Raw genomic sequence first — 18,170 nt, forward strand, 5'->3', positions numbered from 1 at the left:
TCTATGAAAAACAAGATTAATGAACTTGCAAACTGTCAACCTATTGAGCAATTTTAGCCCAGGTTCAACGCATGAATTCAGATCAGCTTATGTTTCACAAGAAAATTCCATTTGTGTGATCAGTTTTTCTGGGGAGTTCACTTGTTTTATAAACCTGACCGCTGGATAGTTTGTACGACATTAACGAGGTTCCATATATACATCAGTTTACAGGGGGCTGGTGCCTATCTCCAGCAGTCTCTAGGCAAACAGGTGGGGTACAGGTTGACAGTCCATTGCAGGTCCACTTGTGTAGTTATAACAATTAAGTGAAACAGCGTTAGTGTCAATCGGGGAAAAATTATGCCATGTAAAGGGTTGGAACATTTCACAAGTTTCTGTGGCGCAATTGGTTAGCTCATTCGGCTGATAAGCGAAAGGTTGGTGGTTCCAGACACCCAGGGATGTGTAATATGTCTTTGCCGAAAATTAAGGACATTGCGCTTCTATGAAAAACAAGATTAATGAACTTGCAAACTGTCAACCTGTTGAGCAATTTCAGCCCAGGTTCAATGCATGAATTCAGATTCCCTTATGTTTCACAAGAAAATTCAATTTGTGTGATCAGTCTTTTGGGGGAGTTCAATTGTTTGAAAAACCTGACCGCTGGATAGTTTATAGGACATTAACAAGGTTCCATATATCCATCAGTTTACTGGGGGCTGGTGCCTATCTCCAGCAGTCTCTAGGCAAACAGGTGGGGTACAGGTTGACAGTCCATTGCAGGTCCACTTGTCCAGTTATAACAATTAAGTCAAAAAGCGTTAGTGTCAAGCGAGACAAAATTATACCACGTCAAGTGTATTCATTTCCACAAGTCTCTGTGGCGCAATTGGTTAGCGCGTTCGGCTGTTAACCGAAAGGTTGGTGGTTCGAGCCCACCCAGGGACGTGTAATATGTCCTTGCTAAAAATTAAGGGCATTGCATATCTATGAAAAACAAGATTAATGAACTTGCAAACTGTCAACCTATTGAGCAATTTTAGCCCAGGTTCAACGCATGAATTCAGATCAGCTTATGTTTCACAAGAAATTTCAATTTGTGTGATCAGTAATTTTTGGGGAGTTCACTTGTTTTATTAACCTGACCACTGGAAAGTTTATACGACATTAACGATGTTCCATACATCCATCAGTTTACTGGGGGCTGGTGCCTATCTCCAGCAGTCTCTAGTCAAACAGGTGGGGTACAGGTTGACAGTCCATTGCAGGTCCACTTGTGCAGTTATAACAATTTAGTGAAATAACGTTAGTGTCAATCGGGGCAAAATTATGCCATGTAAAGGGATGGAATACTCACAAGTCTCTGTGGCGCAATTGGACAGCGCGTTCGGCTGTTAACCGAAAGGTTGGTGGTTCGAGCCCACCCAGGGACGTGTAATATGTCCTTGCCGAAAATAAGGACATTGCGCTCCTATGAAAAACATGATTAATGAACTTGCAAACTGTCAACCTGTTGAGCAATTTCAGCCCAGGTTCTATGCATGAATTCAGATCTGCTTATGTTTCACAAGAAAATTCAATTTGTGTGATCAGTAATTTTTGGGGAGTTCACTTGTTTTATTAACCTGACCACTGGAAAGTTTATACGACATTAACGATGTTCCATACATCCATCAGTTTACTGGGGGCTGGTGCCTATCTCCAGCAGTCTCTAGGCAAACAGGTGGGGTACAGGTTGACAGTCCATTGCAGGTCCACTTGTGTAGTTATAACAATTAAGTGAAACAGCGTTAGTGTCAATCGGGGCAAAATTATGCCATGTAAAGGGTTGGGACATTTCACAGGTCTCTGTGGCGCAATTGGTTAGCGCGTTCGGCTGTTAACCGAAAGGTTGGTGGTTCGAGCCCACCCAGGGACGTGTAATATGTCCTTGCCGAAAATTAAGGACATTGCGCTTCTATGAAAAACAAGATTAATGAACTTGCAAACTGTCAACCTGTTGAGCAATTTCAGCCCAGGTTCAATGCATGAATTCAGATTCCCTTATGTTTCACAAGAAAATTCAATTTGTGTGATCAGTCTTTTGGGGGAGTTCAATTGTTTGAAAAACCTGACCGCTGGATAGTTTATATGACATTAACAAGGTTCCATATATCCATCAGTTTACTGGGGGCTGGTGCCTATCTCCAGCAGTCTCTAGGCAAACAGGTGGGGTACAGGTTGACAGTCCATTGCAGGTCCACTTGTCCAGTTATAACAATTAAGTCAAAAAGCGTTAGTGTCAAGCGAGACAAAATTATACCACATCAAGTGTATTTATTTCCACAATTCTCTGTGGCGCAATTGGTTAGCGCGTTCGGCTGTTAACCAAAAGGTTGGTGGTTCTAGCCCACCCAGGGACGTGTAATATGTCCTTGCTAAAAATTAAGGGCATTGCATATCTATGAAAAACAAGATTAATGAACTTGCAAACTGTCAACCTATTGAGCAATTTTAGCCCAGATTCAATGCATGAATTCAGATCAGCTTATGTTTCACAAGAAATTTCAATTCGTGTGATCAGTAATTTTTGGGGAGTTTACTTGTTTTATTAACCTGACCACTGGAAAGTTTATACGACATTAACGATGTTCCATACATCCATCAGTTTACTGGGGGCTGGTGCCTATCTCCAGCAGTCTCTAGGCAAACAGGTGGGGTACAGGTTGACAGTCCATTGCAGGTCCACTTGTGTAGTTATAACAATTAAGTGAAACAGCGTTAGTGTCAATCGGGGAAAAATTATGCCATGTAAAGGGTTGGAACATTTCACAAGTTTCTGTGGTGCAATTGGTTAGCGCATTCGGCTGTTAAGCGAAAGGTTGGTGGTTCGAGACACCCAGGGATGTGTAATATGTCTTTGCCGAAAATTAAGGACATTGCGCTTCTATGAAAAACAAGATTAATGAACTTGCAAACTGTCAACCTGTTGAGCAATTTCAGCCCAGGTTCAATGCATGAATTCAGATTCCCTTATGTTTCACAAGAAAATTCAATTTGTGTGATCAGTCTTTTGGGGGAGTTCAATTGTTTGAAAAACCTGACCGCTGGATAGTTTATAGGACATTAACAAGGTTCCATATATCCATCATTTTACTGGGGGCTGGTGCCTATCTCCAGCAGTCTCTAGGCAAACAGGTGGGATACAGGTTGACAGTCCATTGCAGGTCCACTTGTCCAGTTATAACAATTAAGTCAAAAAGCGTTAGTGTCAAGCGAGACAAAATTATACCACGTCAAGTGTATTCATTTCCACAAGTCACTGTGGTGCAATTGGTTAGCGCGTTCGGCTGTTAACCGAAAGGTTGGTGGTTCGAGCCCACCCAGGGACGTGTAATATGTCCTTGCTAAAAATTAAGGGCATTGCATATCTATGAAAAACAAGATTAATGAACTTGCAAACTGTCAACCTATTGAGCAATTTACCCCAGGTTCAACGCATGAATTCAGATCAGCTTATGTTTCACAAGAAATTTCAATTTGTGTGATCAGTAATTTTTGGGGAGTTCGCTTGTTTTATTAACCTGACCACTGGAAAGTTTATACGACATTAACGATGTTCCATACATCCATCAGTTTACTGGGGGCTGGTGCCTATCTCCAGCAGTCTCTAGGCAAACAGGTGGGGTACAGGTTGACAGTCCATTGCAGGTCCACTTGTGTAGTTATAACAATTAAGTGAAACAGCGTTAGTGTCAATCGGGGCAAAATTATGCCATGTAAAGGGTTGGAATACTCACAAGTCTCTGTGGCGCAATTGGACAGCGCGTTCGGCTGTTAACCGAAAGGTTGGTGGTTCGAGCCCACCCAGGGACGTGTAATATGTCCTTGCCGAAAATAAGGACATTGCGCTCCTATGAAAAACATGATTAATGAACTTGCAAACTGTCAACCTGTTGAGCAATTTCAGCCCAGGTTCTATGCATGAATTCAGATCTGCTTATGTTTCACAAGAAAATTCCATTTGTGTGATCAGTTTTTCTGGGGAGTTCACTTGTTTTATAAACCTGACCGCTGGATAGTTTATACGACATTAACGAGGTTCCATATATACATCAGTTTACAGGGGGCTGGTGCCTATCTCCAGCAGTCTCTAGGCAAACAGGTGGGGTACAGGTTGACAGTCCATTGCAGGTCCACTTGTGTAGGTATAACAATTAAGTGAAACAGCGTTAGTGTCAATCGGGGAAAAATTATGCCATGTAAAGGGTTGGATCATTTCACAAGTCTCTGTGGCGCAACTGGTTAGCGCGTTCGGCTGTTAACCGATAGGTTGGTAGTTCGAGCCCACCCAGGGACGTGTAATATGTCCTTGCCGAAAATTAAGGACATTGCGCTTCTATGAAAAACAAGATTAATGAACTTGCAAACTGTCAACCTGTTGAGCAATTTCAGCCCAGGTTCAATGCATGAATTCAGATTCCCTTATGTTTCACAAGAAAATTCAATTTGTGTTATCAGTAAATTTTGGGGAGTTCACTTGTTTTATTAACCTGACCACTGGAAAGTTTATACGACATTAACGATGTTCCATACATCCATCAGTTTACTTGGGGCTGGTGCCTATCTCCAGCAGTCTCTAGGCAAACAGGTGGGGTACAGGTTGACAGTCCATTGCAGGTCCTCTTGTGTAGTTATAACAATTAAGTGAAACAGCGTTAGTGTCAATCGGGGCAAAATTATGCCATGTAAAGAGTTGGAACACTCATAAGTCTCTGTGGCGCAATTGGACTGCGCGTTCGGCTGTTAAACGAAAGGTTGGTGGTTCGAGCCCACCCAGGGACGTGTAATATGTCCTTGCCGAAAATAAGGACATTGCGCTCCTATGAAAAACAAGATTAATGAACTTGCAAACTGTCAACCTGTTGAGCAATTTCAGCCCAGGTTCAACGCATGAATTCAGATCAGCTTATGTTTCACAAGAAAATTCCATTTGTGTGATCAGTTTTTCTGGGGAGTTCACTTGTTTTATAAACCTGACCGCTGGATAGTTTGTACGACATTAACGAGGTTCCATATATACATCAGTTTACAGGGGGCTGGTGCCTATCTCCAGCAGTCTCTAGGCAAACAGGTGGGGTACAGGTTGACAGTCCATTGCAGGTCCACTTGTGTAGTTATAACAATTAAGTGAAACAGCGTTAGTGTCAATCGGGGAAAAATTATGCCATGTAAAGGGTTGGAACATTTCACAAGTTTCTGTGGCGCAATTGGTTAGCGCATTCGGCTGTTAAGCGAAAGGTTGGTGGTTCGAGACACCCAGGGATGTGTAATATGTCTTTGCCGAAAATTAAGGACATTGCGCTTCTATGAAAAACAAGATTAATGAACTTGCAAACTGTCAACCTGTTGAGCAATTTCAGCCCAGGTTCAATGCATTAATTCAGATTCCCTTATGTTTCACAAGAAAATTCAATTTGTGTGATCAGTCTTTTGGGGGAGATCAATTGTTTGAAAAACCTGACCGCTGGATAGTTTATAGGACATTAACAAGGTTCCATATATCCATCAGTTTACTGGGGGCTGGTGCCTATCTCCAGCAGTCTCTAGGCAAACAGGTGGGGTACAGGTTGACAGTCCATTGCAGGTCCACTTGTCCAGTTATAACAATTAAGTCAAAAAGCGTTAGTGTCAAGCGAGACAAAATTATACCACGTCAAGTGTATTCATTTCCATAAGTCTCTGTGGCGTAATTGGTTAGCGCGTTCGGCTGTTAACCGAAAGGTTGGTGGTTCGAGCCCACCCAGGGACGTGTAATATGTCCTTGCTAAAAATTAAGGGCATTGCATATCTATGAAAAACAAGATTAATGAACTTGCAAACTGTCAACCTATTGAGCAATTTTAGCCCAGGTTCAACGCATGAATTCAGATCAGCTTATGTTTCACAAGAAATTTCAATTTGTGTGATCAGTAATTTTTGGGGAGTTCACTTGTTTTATTAACCTGACCACTGGAAAGTTTATACGACATTAACGATGTTCCAAACATCCATCAGTTTACTGGGGGCTGGTGCCTATCTCCAGCAGTCTCTAGGCAAACAGGTGGGGTACAGGTTGACAGTCCATTGCAGGTCCACTTGTGCAGTTATAACAATTTAGTGAAATAACGTTAGTGTCAATCGGGGCAAAATTATGCCATGTAAAGGGTTGGAATACTCACAAGTCTCTGTGGCGCAATTGGACAGCGCGTTCGGCTGTTAACCGAAAGGTTGGAGGTTCGAGCCCACCCAGGGACGTGTAATATGTCCTTGCCGAAAATAAGGACATTGCGCTCCTATGAAAAACATGATTAATGAACTTGAAAACTGTCAACCTGTTGAGCAATTTCAGCCCAGGTTCTATGCATGAATTCAGATCCGCTTATGTTTCACAAGAAAATTCCATTTGTGTGATCAGTTTTTCTGGGGAGTTCACTTGTTTCATAAACCTGACCGCTGGATAGTTTGTACGACATTAACGAGGTTCCATATATACATCAGTTTACAGGGGGCTGGTGGCTATCTCCAGCAGTCTCTAGGCAAACAGGTGGGGTACAGGTTGACAGTCCATTGCAGGTCCACTTGTGTAGTTATAACAATTAAGTGAAACAGCGTTAGTGTCAATCGGGGAAAAATTATGCCATGTAAAGGGTTGGATCATTTCACAAGTCTCTGTGGCGCAATTGGTTAGCGCGTTCGGCTGTCAACCGAAAGGTTGGTGGTTCGAGCCCACCCAGGGACGTGTAATATGTCCTTGCCGAAAATTAAGGACATTGCGCTTCTATGAAAAACAAGATTAATGAACTTGCAAACTGTCAACCTGTTGAGCAATTTCAGCCCAGGTTCAATGCATGAATTCAGATTCCCTTATGTTTCACAAGAAAATTCAATTTGTGTGATCAGTCTTTTGGGGGAGTTCAATTGTTTGAAAAACCTGACCGCTGGATACTTTATACGACATTTACAAGGTTCCATATATCCATCAGTTTACTGGGGGCTGGTGCCTATCTCCAGCAGTCTCTAGGCAAACAGGTGGGGTACAGGTTGACAGTCCATTGCAGGTCCACTTGTCCAGTTATAACAATTAAGTCAAAAAGCGTTAGTGTCAAGCGAGACAAAATTATACCACATCAAGTGTATTCATTTCCACAAGTCTCTGTGGCGCAATTGGTTAGCGCGTTCGGCTGTTAACCGAAAGGTTGGTGGTTCGAGCCCACCCAGGGACGTGTAATATGTCCTTGCTAAAAATTAAGGGCATTGCATATCTATGAAAAACAAGATTAATGAACTTGAAAACTGTCAACCTATTGAGCAATTTTAGCCCAGGTTCAATGCATGAATTCAGATTCCCTTATGTTTCACAAGAAAATTCAATTTGTGTGATCAGTCTTTTGGGGGAGTTCAATTGTTTGAAAAACCTGACCGCTTGATAGTTTATAGGACATTAACAAGGTTCCATATATCCATCAGTTTACAGGGGGCTGGTGCCTATCTCCAGCAGTCTCTAGGCAAACAGGTGGGGTACAGGTTGACAGTCCATTGCAGGTCCACTTGTCCAGTTATAACAATTAAGTCAAAAAGCGTTAGTGTCAAGCGAGACAAAATTATACCACGTCAAGTGTATTCATTTCCATAAGTCTCTGTGGCGCAATTGGTTAGCGCGTTCGGCTGTTAACCGAAAGGTTGGTGGTTCGAGCCCACCCAGGGATGTGTAATATGTCTTTGCAAAAAATTAAGGGCATTGCATATCTATGAAAAACAAGATTAATGAACTTGCAAACTGTCAACCTATTGAGCAATTTTAGCCCAGGTTCAACGCATGAATTCAGATCAGCTTATGTTTCACAAGAAATTTCAATTTGTGTGATCAGTAATTTTTGGGGAGTTCACTTGTTTTATTAACCTGACCACTGGAAAGTTTATACGACATTAACGATGTTCCATACATCCATCAGTTTACTGGGGGCTGGTGCCTATCTCCAGCAGTCTCTAGGCAAACAGGTGGGGTACAGGTTGACAGTCCATTGCAGGTCCACTTGTGCAGTTATAACAATTTAGTGAAATAACGTTAGTGTCAATCGGGGCAAAATTATGCCATGTAAAGGGTTGGAATACTCACAAGTCTCTGTGGCGCAATTGGACAGCGCGTTCGGCTGTTAACCGAAAGGTTGGTGGTTCGAGCCCACCCAGGGACGTGTAATATGTCCTTGCCGAAAATAAGGACATTGCGCTCCTATGAAAAACATCATTAATGAACTTGCAAACTGTCAACCTGTTGAGCAATTTCAGCCCAGGTTCTATGCATGAATTCAGATCCGCTTATGTTTCACAAGAAAATTCCATTTGTGTGATCAGTTTTTCTGGGGAGTTCACTTGTTTCATAAACCTGACCGCTGGATAGTTTGTACGACATTAACGAGGTTCCATATATACATCAGTTTACAGGGGGCTGGTGGCTATCTCCAGCAGTCTCTAGGCAAACAGGTGGGGTACAGGTTGACAGTCCATTGCAGGTCCACTTGTGTAGTTATAACAATTAAGTGAAACAGCGTTAGTGTCAATCGGGGAAAAATTATGCCATGTAAAGGGTTGGATCATTTCACAAGTCTCTGTGGCGCAATTGGTTAGCGCGTTCGGCTGTCAACCGAAAGGTTGGTGGTTCGAGCCCACCCAGGGACGTGTAATATGTCCTTGCCGAAAATTATGGACATTGCGCTTCTATGAAAAACAAGATTAATGAACTTGCAAACTGTCAACCTGTTGAGCAATTTCAGCCCAGGTTCAATGCATGAATTCAGATTCCCTTATGTTTCACAAGAAAATTCAATTTGTGTGATCAGTCTTTTGGGGGAGTTCAATTGTTTGAAAAACCTGACCGCTGGATACTTTATACGACATTTACAAGGTTCCATATATCCATCAGTTTACTGGGGGCTGGTGCCTATCTCCAGCAGTCTCTAGGCAAACAGGTGGGGTACAGGTTGACAGTCCATTGCAGGTCCACTTGTCCAGTTATAACAATTAAGTCAAAAAGCGTTAGTGTCAAGCGAGACAAAATTATACCACATCAAGTGTATTCATTTCCACAAGTCTCTGTGGCGCAATTGGTTAGCGCGTTCGGCTGTTAACCGAAAGGTTGGTGGTTCGAGCCCACCCAGGGACGTGTAATATGTCCTTGCTAAAAATTAAGGGCATTGCATATCTATGAAAAACAAGATTAATGAACTTGAAAACTGTCAACCTATTGAGCAATTTTAGCCCAGGTTCAATGCACGAATTCAGATCAGCTTATGTTTCACAAGAAATTTCAATTTGTGTGATCAGTAATTTTTGGGGAGTTCACTTGTTTTATTAACCTGACCACTGGAAAGTTTATACGACATTAACGATGTTCCATACATCCATCAGTTTACTGGGGGCTGGTGCCTATCTCCAGCAGTCTCTAGGCAAACAGGTGGGGTACAGGTTGACAGTCCATTGCAGGTCCACTTGTGCAGTTATAACAATTTAGTGAAATAACGTTAGTGTCAATCGGGGCAAAATTATGCCATGTAAAGAGTTGGATCACTCACAAGTCTCTGTGGCGCAATTGGACAGCGCGTTCGCCTGTTAACCGAAAGGTTGGTGGTTCGAGCCCACCCAGGGACGTGTAATATGTCCTTGCCGAAAATAAGGACATTGCGCTCCTATGAAAAACAAGATTAATGAACTTGCAAACTGTCAACCTGTTGAGCAATTTCAGCCCAGGTTCAATGCATGAATTCAGATTCCCTTATGTTTCACAAGAAAATTCAATTTGTGTCATCAGTCTTTTGGGGGAGTTCAATTGTTTGAAAAACCTGACCGCTGGATACTTTATACAACATTTACAAGGTTCCATATATCCATCAGTTTACTGGGGGCTGGTGCCTATCTCCAGCAGTCTCTAGGCAAACAGGTGGGGTACAGGTTGACAGTCCATTGCAGGTCCACTTGTCCAGTTATAACAATTAAGTCAAAAAGCGTTAGTGTCAAGCGAGGCAAAATTATACCACGTCCAGTGTTCATTTCCACGTCTCTGTGGCGCAATTGGTTAGCGCGTTCGGCTGTTAACTGAAAGGTTGGTGGTTTGAGCCCACCCAGGGACGTGTAATATGTCCTTGCTAAAAATTAAGGGCATTGCATATCTATGAAAAACAAGATTAATGAACTTGAAAACTGTCAACCTATTGAGCAATTTTAGCCCAGGTTCAATGCATGAATTCAGATTCCCTTATGTTTCACAAGAAAATTCAATTTGTGTGATCAGTCTTTTGGGGGAGTTCAATTGTTTGAAAAACCTGACCGCTTGATAGTTTATAGGACATTAACAAGGTTCCATATATCCATCAGTTTACAGGGGGCTGGTGCCTATCTCCAGCAGTCTCTAGGCAAACAGGTGGGGTACAGGTTGACAGTCCATTGCAGGTCCACTTGTCCAGTTATAACAATTAAGTCAAAAAGCGTTAGTGTCAAGCGAGACAAAATTATACCACGTCAAGTGTATTCATTTCCATAAGTCTCTGTGGCGCAATTGGTTAGCGCGTTCGGCTGTTAACCGAAAGGTTGGTGGTTCGAGCCCACCCAGGGATGTGTAATATGTCTTTGCAAAAAATTAAGGGCATTGCATATCTATGAAAAACAAGATTAATGAACTTGCAAACTGTCAACCTATTGAGCAATTTTAGCCCAGGTTCAACGCATGAATTCAGATCAGCTTATGTTTCACAAGAAATTTCAATTTGTGTGATCAGTAATTTTTGGGGAGTTCACTTGTTTTATTAACCTGACCACTGGAAAGTTTATACGACATTAACGATGTTCCATACATCCATCAGTTTACTGGGGGCTGGTGCCTATCTCCAGCAGTCTCTAGGCAAACAGGTGGGGTACAGGTTGACAGTCCATTGCAGGTCCACTTGTGCAGTTATAACAATTTAGTGAAATAACGTTAGTGTCAATCGGGGCAAAATTATGCCATGTAAAGGGTTGGAATACTCACAAGTCTCTGTGGCGCAATTGGACAGCGCGTTCGGCTGTTAACCGAAAGGTTGGTGGTTCGAGCCCACCCAGGGACGTGTAATATGTCCTTGCCGAAAATAAGGACATTGCGCTCCTATGAAAAACATGATTAATGAACTTGCAAACTGTCAACCTGTTGAGCAATTTCAGCCCAGGTTCTATGCATGAATTCAGATCCGCTTATGTTTCACAAGAAAATTCCATTTGTGTGATCAGTTTTTCTGGGGAGTTCACTTGTTTCATAAACCTGACCGCTGGATAGTTTGTACGACATTAACGAGGTTCCATATATACATCAGTTTACAGGGGGCTGGTGGCTATCTCCAGCAGTCTCTAGGCAAACAGGTGGGGTACAGGTTGACAGTCCATTGCAGGTCCACTTGTGTAGTTATAACAATTAAGTGAAACAGCGTTAGTGTCAATCGGGGAAAAATTATGCCATGTAAAGGGTTGGATCATTTCACAAGTCTCTGTGGCGCAATTGGTTAGCGCGTTCGGCTGTCAACCGAAAGGTTGGTGGTTCGAGCCCACCCAGGGACGTGTAATATGTCCTTGCCGAAAATTATGGACATTGCGCTTCTATGAAAAACAAGATTAATGAACTTGCAAACTGTCAACCTGTTGAGCAATTTCAGCCCAGGTTCAATGCATGAATTCAGATTCCCTTATGTTTCACAAGAAAATTCAATTTGTGTGATCAGTCTTTTGGGGGAGTTCAATTGTTTGAAAAACCTGACCGCTGGATACTTTATACGACATTTACAAGGTTCCATATATCCATCAGTTTACTGGGGGCTGGTGCCTATCTCCAGCAGTCTCTAGGCAAACAGGTGGGGTACAGGTTGACAGTCCATTGCAGGTCCACTTGTCCAGTTATAACAATTAAGTCAAAAAGCGTTAGTGTCAAGCGAGACAAAATTATACCACATCAAGTGTATTCATTTCCACAAGTCTCTGTGGCGCAATTGGTTAGCGCGTTCGGCTGTTAACCGAAAGGTTGGTGGTTCGAGCCCACCCAGGGACGTGTAATATGTCCTTGCTAAAAATTAAGGGCATTGCATATCTATGAAAAACAAGATTAATGAACTTGAAAACTGTCAACCTATTGAGCAATTTTAGCCCAGGTTCAATGCACGAATTCAGATCAGCTTATGTTTCACAAGAAATTTCAATTTGTGTGATCAGTAATTTTTGGGGAGTTCACTTGTTTTATTAACCTGACCACTGGAAAGTTTATACGACATTAACGATGTTCCATACATCCATCAGTTTACTGGGGGCTGGTGCCTATCTCCAGCAGTCTCTAGGCAAACAGGTGGGGTACAGGTTGACAGTCCATTGCAGGTCCACTTGTGCAGTTATAACAATTTAGTGAAATAACGTTAGTGTCAATCGGGGCAAAATTATGCCATGTGAAGAGTTGGATCACTCACAAGTCTCTGTGGCGCAATTGGACAGCGCGTTCGCCTGTTAACCGAAAGGTTGGTGGTTCGAGCCCACCCAGGGACGTGTAATATGTCCTTGCCGAAAATAAGGACATTGCGCTCCTATGAAAAACAAGATTAATGAACTTGCAAACTGTCAACCTGTTGAGCAATTTCAGCCCAGGTTCAATGCATGAATTCAGATTCCCTTATGTTTCACAAGAAAATTCAATTTGTGTGATCAGTCTTTTGGGGGAGTTCAATTGTTTGAAAAACCTGACCGCTGGATACTTTATACAACATTTACAAGGTTCCATATATCCATCAGTTTACTGGGGGCTGGTGCCTATCTCCAGCAGTCTCTAGGCAAACAGGTGGGGTACAGGTTGACAGTCCATTGCAGGTCCACTTGTCCAGTTATAACAATTAAGTCAAAAAGCGTTAGTGTCAAGCGAGGCAAAATTATACCACGTCCAGTGTTCATTTCCACGTCTCTGTGGCGCAATTGGTTAGCGCGTTCGGCTGTTAACTGAAAGGTTGGTGGTTTGAGCCCACCCAGGGACGTGTAATATGTCCTTGCTAAAAATTAAGGGCATTGCATATCTATGAAAAACAAGATTAATGAACTTGCAAACTGTCAACCTATTGAGCAATTTTAGCCCAGGTTCAACGCATGAATTCAGATCAGCTTATGTTTCACAAGAAAATTCAATTTGTGTGATCAGTAATTTTTGGGGAGTTCACTTGTTTTATTAACCTGACCACTGGAAAGTTTATACGACATTAACGATGTTCCATACATCCATCAGTTTACTTGGGGCTGGTGCCTATCTCCAGCAGTCTCTAGGCAAACAGGTGGGGTACAGGTTGACAGTCCATTGCAGGTCCACTTGTGTAGTTATAACAATTAAGTGAAACAGCGTTAGTGTCAATCGGGGCAAAATTATGCCATGTAAAGGGTTGGTACATTCACAAGTCTCTGTGGCGCAATTGGACAGCGCATTCTGCTGTTAACCGAAAGGTTGGTGGTTCGAGCCCACCCAGGGACAAGTGCTATGTCCTTGCCGAAAATAAGGACATTGCGCTCCTATGAAAAACAAGATTAATGAACTTGCAAACTGTCAACCTGTTGAGCAATTTTAGCCCAGGTTCAACGCATGAATTCAGATCCGCTTATGTTTCACAAGAAAATTCAATTTGTGTGATCAGTTATTTTTGGGGAGTTCACTTGTTCGAAAAACCTGACCGCTGGATAGTTTATACGACATTAACGACATTCCATGCATCCATCAGTTTACAGGGGGCTGGTGCCTTTCTCCAGCAGTCTCTAGGCAAACAGGTGGGATACAGGTTTACAGTCCATTGCAGGTCCACTTGTGCAGTTATAACAATTAAGTGAAACAGCGTTAGTGTCAATCGGGGCAAAATTATGCCATGTAAAGAGTTGGAACACTCATAAGTCTCTGTGGCGCAATTGGACAGCGCGTTCGGCTGTTAACCGAAAGGTTGGTGGTTCGAGCCCACCCAGGGACGTGTAATATGTCCTTGCCGAAAATAAGGGCATTGCGCTCCTATGAAAAACAAGATTAATGAACTTGCAAACTGTCAACCTGTTGAGCAATTGCAGCCCAGGTTCTATGCATGAATTCAGATCCGCTTATGTTTCACAAGAAAATTCCATTTGTGTGATCAGTTTTTCTGGGGAGTTCACTTGTTTTATAAACCTGACCGCTGGATAGTTTATACGACATTAACGAGGTTCCATATATACATCAGTTTACAGGGGGCTGGTGGCTATCTCCAGCAGTCTCTAGGCAAACAGGTGGGGTACAGGTTGACAGTCCATTGCAGGTCCACTTGTGTAGTTATAACAATTAAGTGAAACAGCGTTAGTGTCAATCGGGGAAAAATTATGCCATGTAAAGGGTTGGAGCATTTCCACAAGTCTCTGTGGCGCAATTGGTTAGCGCGTTCGGCTGTTAACCGAAAGGTTGGGGGTTCGAGCCCACCCAGGGACGTGTAATATGTCCTTGCTAAAAATTAAGGGCATTGCATATCTATGAAAAACAAGATTAATGAACTTGCAAACTGTCAACCTATTGAGCAATTTTAGCCCAGGTTCAATGCATGAATTCAGATCAGCTTATGTTTCACAAGAAATTTCAATTTGTGTGATCAGTAATTTTTGGGGAGTTCACTTGTTTTATTAACCTGACCACTGGATAGTTTATACGACATTAACGATGTTCCATACATCCATCAGTTTACTGGGGGCTGGTGCCTATCTCCAGCAGTCTCTAGGCAAACAGGTGGGGTACAGGTTGACAGTCCATTGCAGGTCCACTTGTGCAGTTATAACAATTTAGTGAAATAACGTTAGTGTCAATCGGGGCAAAATTATGCCATGTAAAGGGTTGGATCACTCACAAGTCTCTGTGGCGCAATTGGACAGCGCGTTCGCCTGTTAACCGAAAGGTTGGTGGTTCGAGCCCACCCAGGGACGTGTAATATGTCCTTGCCGAAATTAAGGACATTGCGCTCCTATGAAAAACAAGATTAATGAACTTGCAAACTGGCAACCTGTTGAGCAATTTCAGCCCAGGTTCAATGCATGAATTCAGATTCCCTTATGTTTCACAAGAAAATTCAATTTGTGTGGTCAGTCTTTTGGGGGAGTTCAATTGTTTGAAAAACCTGACCGCTGGATACTTTATACAACATTTACAAGGTTCCATATATCCATCAGTTTACTGGGGGCTGGTGCCTATCTCCAGCAGTCTCTAGGCAAACAGGTGGGGTACAGGTTGACAGTCCATTGCAGGTCCACTTGTCCAGTTATAACAATTAAGTCAAAAAGCGTTAGTGTCAAGCGAGGCAAAATTATACCACGTCCAGTGTTCATTTCCACGTCTCTGTGGCGCAATTGGTTAGCGCGTTCGGCTGTTAACTGAAAGGTTGGTGGTTCGAGCCCACCCAAGGACGTGTAATATGTCCTTGCTAAAAATTAAGGGCATTGCATATCTATGAAAAACAAGATTAATGAACTTGCAAACTGTCAACCTATTGAGCAATTTTAGCCCAGGTTCAACGCATGAATTCAGATCAGCTTATGTTTCACAAGAAAATTCAATTTGTGTGATCAGTAAATTTTGGGGAGTTCACTTGTTTTATTAACCTGACCACTGGAAAGTTTATACGACATTAACGATGTTCCATACATCCATCAGTTTACTTGGGGCTGGTGCCTATCTCCAGCAGTCTCTAGGCAAACAGGTGGGGTACAGGTTGACAGTCCATTGCAGGTCCACTTGTGTAGTTATAACAATTAAGTGAAACAGCGTTAGTGTCAATCGGGGCAAAATTATGCCATGTAAAGGGTTCGTACACTCACAAGTCTCTGTGGCGCAATTGGACAGCGCATTCTGCTGTTAACCGAAAGGTTGGTGGTTCGAGCCCACCCAGGGACGTGTGCTATGTCCTTGCCGAAAATAAGGACATTGCGCTCCTATGAAAAACAAGATTAATGAACTTGCAAACTGTCAACCTGTTGAGCAATTTTAGCCCAGGTTCAACGCATGATTTCAGATCCGCTTATGTTTCACAAGAAAATTCAATTTGTGTGATCAGTTATTTTTGGGGAGTTCACTTGTTCGAAAAACCTGACCGCTGGATAGTTTATACGACATTAACCACATTCCATGCATCCATCAGTTTACAGGGGGCTGGTGCCTTTCTCCAGCAGTCTCTAGGCAAACAGGTGGGATACAGGTTGACAGTCCATTGCAGGTCCACTTGTGCAGTTATAACAATTAAGTGAAACAGCGTTAGTGTCAATCGGGGCAAAATTATGCCATGTAAAGAGTTGGAACACTCATAAGTCTCTGTGGCGCAATTGGACAGCGCGTTCGGCTGTTAACCGAAAGGTTGGTGGTTCGAGCCCACCCAGGGACGTGTAATATGTCCTTGCCGAAAATAAGGACATTAAGCTCCTATGAAAAACAAGATTAATGAACTTGCAAACTGTCAAACTGTTGAGCAATTTCAGCCCAGGTTCTATGCATGAATTCAGATCCGCTTATGTTTCACAAGAAAATTCCATTTGTGTGATCAGTTTTTCTTGGGAGTTCACTTGTTTTATAAACCTGACCGCTGGATAGTTTATACGACATTAACGAGGTTCCATATATACATCAGTTTACAGGGGGCTGGTGGCTATCTCCAGCAGTCTCTAGGCAAACAGGTGGGGTACAGGTTGACAGTCCATTGCAGGTCCACTTGTCCAGTTATAACAATTAAGTCAAAAAGCGTTAGTGTCAAGCGAGACAAAATTATACCACATCAAGTGTATTCATTTCCACAAGTCTCTGTGGCGCAATTGGTTAGCGCGTTCGGCTGTTAACCGAAAGGTTGGTGGTTCGAGCCCACAAAGGGACGTGTAATATGTCCTTGCTAAAAATTAAGGGCATTGCATATCTATGAAAAACAAGATTAATGAACTTGCAAACTGTCAACGTATTGAGCAATTTTAGCCCAGGTTCAACGCATGAATTCAGATCAGCTTATGTTTCACAAGAAATTTCAATTTGTGTGATCAGTAATTTTTGGGGAGTTCACTTGTTTTATTAACCTGACCACTGGAAAGTTTATACGACATTAACGATGTTCCATACATCCATCAGTTTACTGGGGGCTGGTGCCTATCTCCAGCAGTCTCTAGTCAAACATGTGGGGTACAGGTTGACAGTCCATTGCAGGTCCACTTGTGCAGTTATAACAATTTAGTGAAATAACGTTAGTGTCAATCGGGGCAAAATTATGCCATGTAAAGGGATGGAATACTCACAAGTCTCTGTGGCGCAATTGGACAGCGCGTTCGGCTGTTAACCGAAAGGTTGGTGGTTCGAGCCCACCCAGGGACGTGTAATATGTCCTTGCCGAAAATAAGGACATTGCGCTCCTATGAAAAACATGATTAATGAACTTGCAAACTGTCAACCTGTTGAGCAATTTCAGCCCAGGTTCTATGCATGAATTCAGATCTGCTTATGTTTCACAAGAAAATTCCATTTGTGTGATCAGTTTTTCTGGGGAGTTCACTTGTTTTATAAACCTGACCGCTGGATAGTTTGTACGACATTAACGAGGTTCCATATATACATCAGTTTACAGGGGGCTGGTGCCTATCTCCAGCAGTCTCTAGGCAAACAGGTGGGGTACAGGTTGACAGTCCATTGCAGGTCCACTTGTGTAGTTATAACAATTAAGTGAAACAGCGTTAGTGTCAATCGGGGAAAAATTATGCCATGTAAAGGGTTGGGACATTTCACAAGTCTCTGTGGCGCAATTGGTTAGCGCGTTCGGCTGTTAACCGAAAGGTTGGTGGTTCGAGCCCACCCAGGGACGTGTAATATGTCCTTGCCGAAAATTAAGGACATTGCGCTTCTATGAAAAACAAGATTAATGAACTTGCAAACTGTCAACCTGTTGAGCAATTTCAGCCCAGGTTCAATGCATGAATTCAGATTCCCTTATGTTTCACAAGAAAATTCAATTTGTGTGATCAGTCTTTTGGGGGAGTTCAATTGTTTGAAAAACCTGACCGCTGGATAGTTTATATGACATTAACAAGGTTCCACATATCCATCAGTTTACTGGGGGCTGGTGCCTATCTCCAGCAGTCTCTAGGCAAACATGTGGGTTACAGGT

At 42.6% G+C, this 18,170-nt stretch overlaps 33 non-coding genes across 33 annotated transcripts; all 33 read left to right on the top strand.

The window, feature by feature from the left end:
- Positions 1 to 856: 856 nt before the first annotated feature.
- On the top strand, positions 857 to 930 carry trnan-guu (transfer RNA asparagine (anticodon GUU)). Its single transcript has one exon. It is a non-coding gene; the product is annotated as a tRNA-Asn (tRNA).
- Positions 931 to 1,341: 411 nt separating this feature from the next.
- Positions 1,342 to 1,415, top strand: trnan-guu (transfer RNA asparagine (anticodon GUU)). Its single transcript has one exon. It is a non-coding gene; the product is annotated as a tRNA-Asn (tRNA).
- A 411-nt stretch (positions 1,416 to 1,826) lies between these two features.
- On the top strand, positions 1,827 to 1,900 carry trnan-guu (transfer RNA asparagine (anticodon GUU)). The gene has a single exon. It is a non-coding gene; the product is annotated as a tRNA-Asn (tRNA).
- A 1,379-nt stretch (positions 1,901 to 3,279) lies between these two features.
- On the top strand, positions 3,280 to 3,353 carry trnan-guu (transfer RNA asparagine (anticodon GUU)). The gene has a single exon. It is a non-coding gene; the product is annotated as a tRNA-Asn (tRNA).
- A 410-nt stretch (positions 3,354 to 3,763) lies between these two features.
- trnan-guu (transfer RNA asparagine (anticodon GUU)) lies at positions 3,764 to 3,837 on the top strand. Its single transcript has one exon. It is a non-coding gene; the product is annotated as a tRNA-Asn (tRNA).
- A 410-nt stretch (positions 3,838 to 4,247) lies between these two features.
- On the top strand, positions 4,248 to 4,321 carry trnan-guu (transfer RNA asparagine (anticodon GUU)). Its single transcript has one exon. It is a non-coding gene; the product is annotated as a tRNA-Asn (tRNA).
- Positions 4,322 to 4,732: 411 nt separating this feature from the next.
- On the top strand, positions 4,733 to 4,806 carry trnan-guu (transfer RNA asparagine (anticodon GUU)). Its single transcript has one exon. It is a non-coding gene; the product is annotated as a tRNA-Asn (tRNA).
- An 893-nt stretch (positions 4,807 to 5,699) lies between these two features.
- trnan-guu (transfer RNA asparagine (anticodon GUU)) lies at positions 5,700 to 5,773 on the top strand. Its single transcript has one exon. It is a non-coding gene; the product is annotated as a tRNA-Asn (tRNA).
- Positions 5,774 to 6,184: 411 nt separating this feature from the next.
- trnan-guu (transfer RNA asparagine (anticodon GUU)) lies at positions 6,185 to 6,258 on the top strand. Its single transcript has one exon. It is a non-coding gene; the product is annotated as a tRNA-Asn (tRNA).
- A 410-nt stretch (positions 6,259 to 6,668) lies between these two features.
- trnad-guc (transfer RNA aspartic acid (anticodon GUC)) lies at positions 6,669 to 6,742 on the top strand. Its single transcript has one exon. It is a non-coding gene; the product is annotated as a tRNA-Asp (tRNA).
- Positions 6,743 to 7,152: 410 nt separating this feature from the next.
- On the top strand, positions 7,153 to 7,226 carry trnan-guu (transfer RNA asparagine (anticodon GUU)). The gene has a single exon. It is a non-coding gene; the product is annotated as a tRNA-Asn (tRNA).
- Positions 7,227 to 7,636: 410 nt separating this feature from the next.
- Positions 7,637 to 7,710, top strand: trnan-guu (transfer RNA asparagine (anticodon GUU)). The gene has a single exon. It is a non-coding gene; the product is annotated as a tRNA-Asn (tRNA).
- A 411-nt stretch (positions 7,711 to 8,121) lies between these two features.
- Positions 8,122 to 8,195, top strand: trnan-guu (transfer RNA asparagine (anticodon GUU)). The gene has a single exon. It is a non-coding gene; the product is annotated as a tRNA-Asn (tRNA).
- Positions 8,196 to 8,605: 410 nt separating this feature from the next.
- On the top strand, positions 8,606 to 8,679 carry trnad-guc (transfer RNA aspartic acid (anticodon GUC)). Its single transcript has one exon. It is a non-coding gene; the product is annotated as a tRNA-Asp (tRNA).
- Positions 8,680 to 9,089: 410 nt separating this feature from the next.
- Positions 9,090 to 9,163, top strand: trnan-guu (transfer RNA asparagine (anticodon GUU)). The gene has a single exon. It is a non-coding gene; the product is annotated as a tRNA-Asn (tRNA).
- A 411-nt stretch (positions 9,164 to 9,574) lies between these two features.
- Positions 9,575 to 9,648, top strand: trnan-guu (transfer RNA asparagine (anticodon GUU)). The gene has a single exon. It is a non-coding gene; the product is annotated as a tRNA-Asn (tRNA).
- A 405-nt stretch (positions 9,649 to 10,053) lies between these two features.
- Positions 10,054 to 10,127, top strand: trnan-guu (transfer RNA asparagine (anticodon GUU)). Its single transcript has one exon. It is a non-coding gene; the product is annotated as a tRNA-Asn (tRNA).
- Positions 10,128 to 10,537: 410 nt separating this feature from the next.
- On the top strand, positions 10,538 to 10,611 carry trnan-guu (transfer RNA asparagine (anticodon GUU)). The gene has a single exon. It is a non-coding gene; the product is annotated as a tRNA-Asn (tRNA).
- Positions 10,612 to 11,022: 411 nt separating this feature from the next.
- On the top strand, positions 11,023 to 11,096 carry trnan-guu (transfer RNA asparagine (anticodon GUU)). Its single transcript has one exon. It is a non-coding gene; the product is annotated as a tRNA-Asn (tRNA).
- A 410-nt stretch (positions 11,097 to 11,506) lies between these two features.
- On the top strand, positions 11,507 to 11,580 carry trnad-guc (transfer RNA aspartic acid (anticodon GUC)). The gene has a single exon. It is a non-coding gene; the product is annotated as a tRNA-Asp (tRNA).
- Positions 11,581 to 11,990: 410 nt separating this feature from the next.
- Positions 11,991 to 12,064, top strand: trnan-guu (transfer RNA asparagine (anticodon GUU)). Its single transcript has one exon. It is a non-coding gene; the product is annotated as a tRNA-Asn (tRNA).
- Positions 12,065 to 12,475: 411 nt separating this feature from the next.
- trnan-guu (transfer RNA asparagine (anticodon GUU)) lies at positions 12,476 to 12,549 on the top strand. Its single transcript has one exon. It is a non-coding gene; the product is annotated as a tRNA-Asn (tRNA).
- Positions 12,550 to 12,954: 405 nt separating this feature from the next.
- Positions 12,955 to 13,028, top strand: trnan-guu (transfer RNA asparagine (anticodon GUU)). Its single transcript has one exon. It is a non-coding gene; the product is annotated as a tRNA-Asn (tRNA).
- Positions 13,029 to 13,439: 411 nt separating this feature from the next.
- Positions 13,440 to 13,513, top strand: trnan-guu (transfer RNA asparagine (anticodon GUU)). Its single transcript has one exon. It is a non-coding gene; the product is annotated as a tRNA-Asn (tRNA).
- A 410-nt stretch (positions 13,514 to 13,923) lies between these two features.
- Positions 13,924 to 13,997, top strand: trnan-guu (transfer RNA asparagine (anticodon GUU)). The gene has a single exon. It is a non-coding gene; the product is annotated as a tRNA-Asn (tRNA).
- A 411-nt stretch (positions 13,998 to 14,408) lies between these two features.
- Positions 14,409 to 14,482, top strand: trnan-guu (transfer RNA asparagine (anticodon GUU)). Its single transcript has one exon. It is a non-coding gene; the product is annotated as a tRNA-Asn (tRNA).
- A 411-nt stretch (positions 14,483 to 14,893) lies between these two features.
- trnan-guu (transfer RNA asparagine (anticodon GUU)) lies at positions 14,894 to 14,967 on the top strand. Its single transcript has one exon. It is a non-coding gene; the product is annotated as a tRNA-Asn (tRNA).
- A 405-nt stretch (positions 14,968 to 15,372) lies between these two features.
- Positions 15,373 to 15,446, top strand: trnan-guu (transfer RNA asparagine (anticodon GUU)). The gene has a single exon. It is a non-coding gene; the product is annotated as a tRNA-Asn (tRNA).
- Positions 15,447 to 15,857: 411 nt separating this feature from the next.
- Positions 15,858 to 15,931, top strand: trnan-guu (transfer RNA asparagine (anticodon GUU)). The gene has a single exon. It is a non-coding gene; the product is annotated as a tRNA-Asn (tRNA).
- A 410-nt stretch (positions 15,932 to 16,341) lies between these two features.
- On the top strand, positions 16,342 to 16,415 carry trnan-guu (transfer RNA asparagine (anticodon GUU)). Its single transcript has one exon. It is a non-coding gene; the product is annotated as a tRNA-Asn (tRNA).
- A 409-nt stretch (positions 16,416 to 16,824) lies between these two features.
- Positions 16,825 to 16,898, top strand: trnan-guu (transfer RNA asparagine (anticodon GUU)). The gene has a single exon. It is a non-coding gene; the product is annotated as a tRNA-Asn (tRNA).
- Positions 16,899 to 17,309: 411 nt separating this feature from the next.
- trnan-guu (transfer RNA asparagine (anticodon GUU)) lies at positions 17,310 to 17,383 on the top strand. Its single transcript has one exon. It is a non-coding gene; the product is annotated as a tRNA-Asn (tRNA).
- Positions 17,384 to 17,793: 410 nt separating this feature from the next.
- Positions 17,794 to 17,867, top strand: trnan-guu (transfer RNA asparagine (anticodon GUU)). The gene has a single exon. It is a non-coding gene; the product is annotated as a tRNA-Asn (tRNA).
- Positions 17,868 to 18,170: the final 303 nt, after the last annotated feature.

This window comes from Nothobranchius furzeri, chromosome 2, assembly GCF_043380555.1.
Source record: "Nothobranchius furzeri strain GRZ-AD chromosome 2, NfurGRZ-RIMD1, whole genome shotgun sequence".
Taxonomy (NCBI): Eukaryota; Metazoa; Chordata; class Actinopteri; order Cyprinodontiformes; family Nothobranchiidae; genus Nothobranchius; species Nothobranchius furzeri.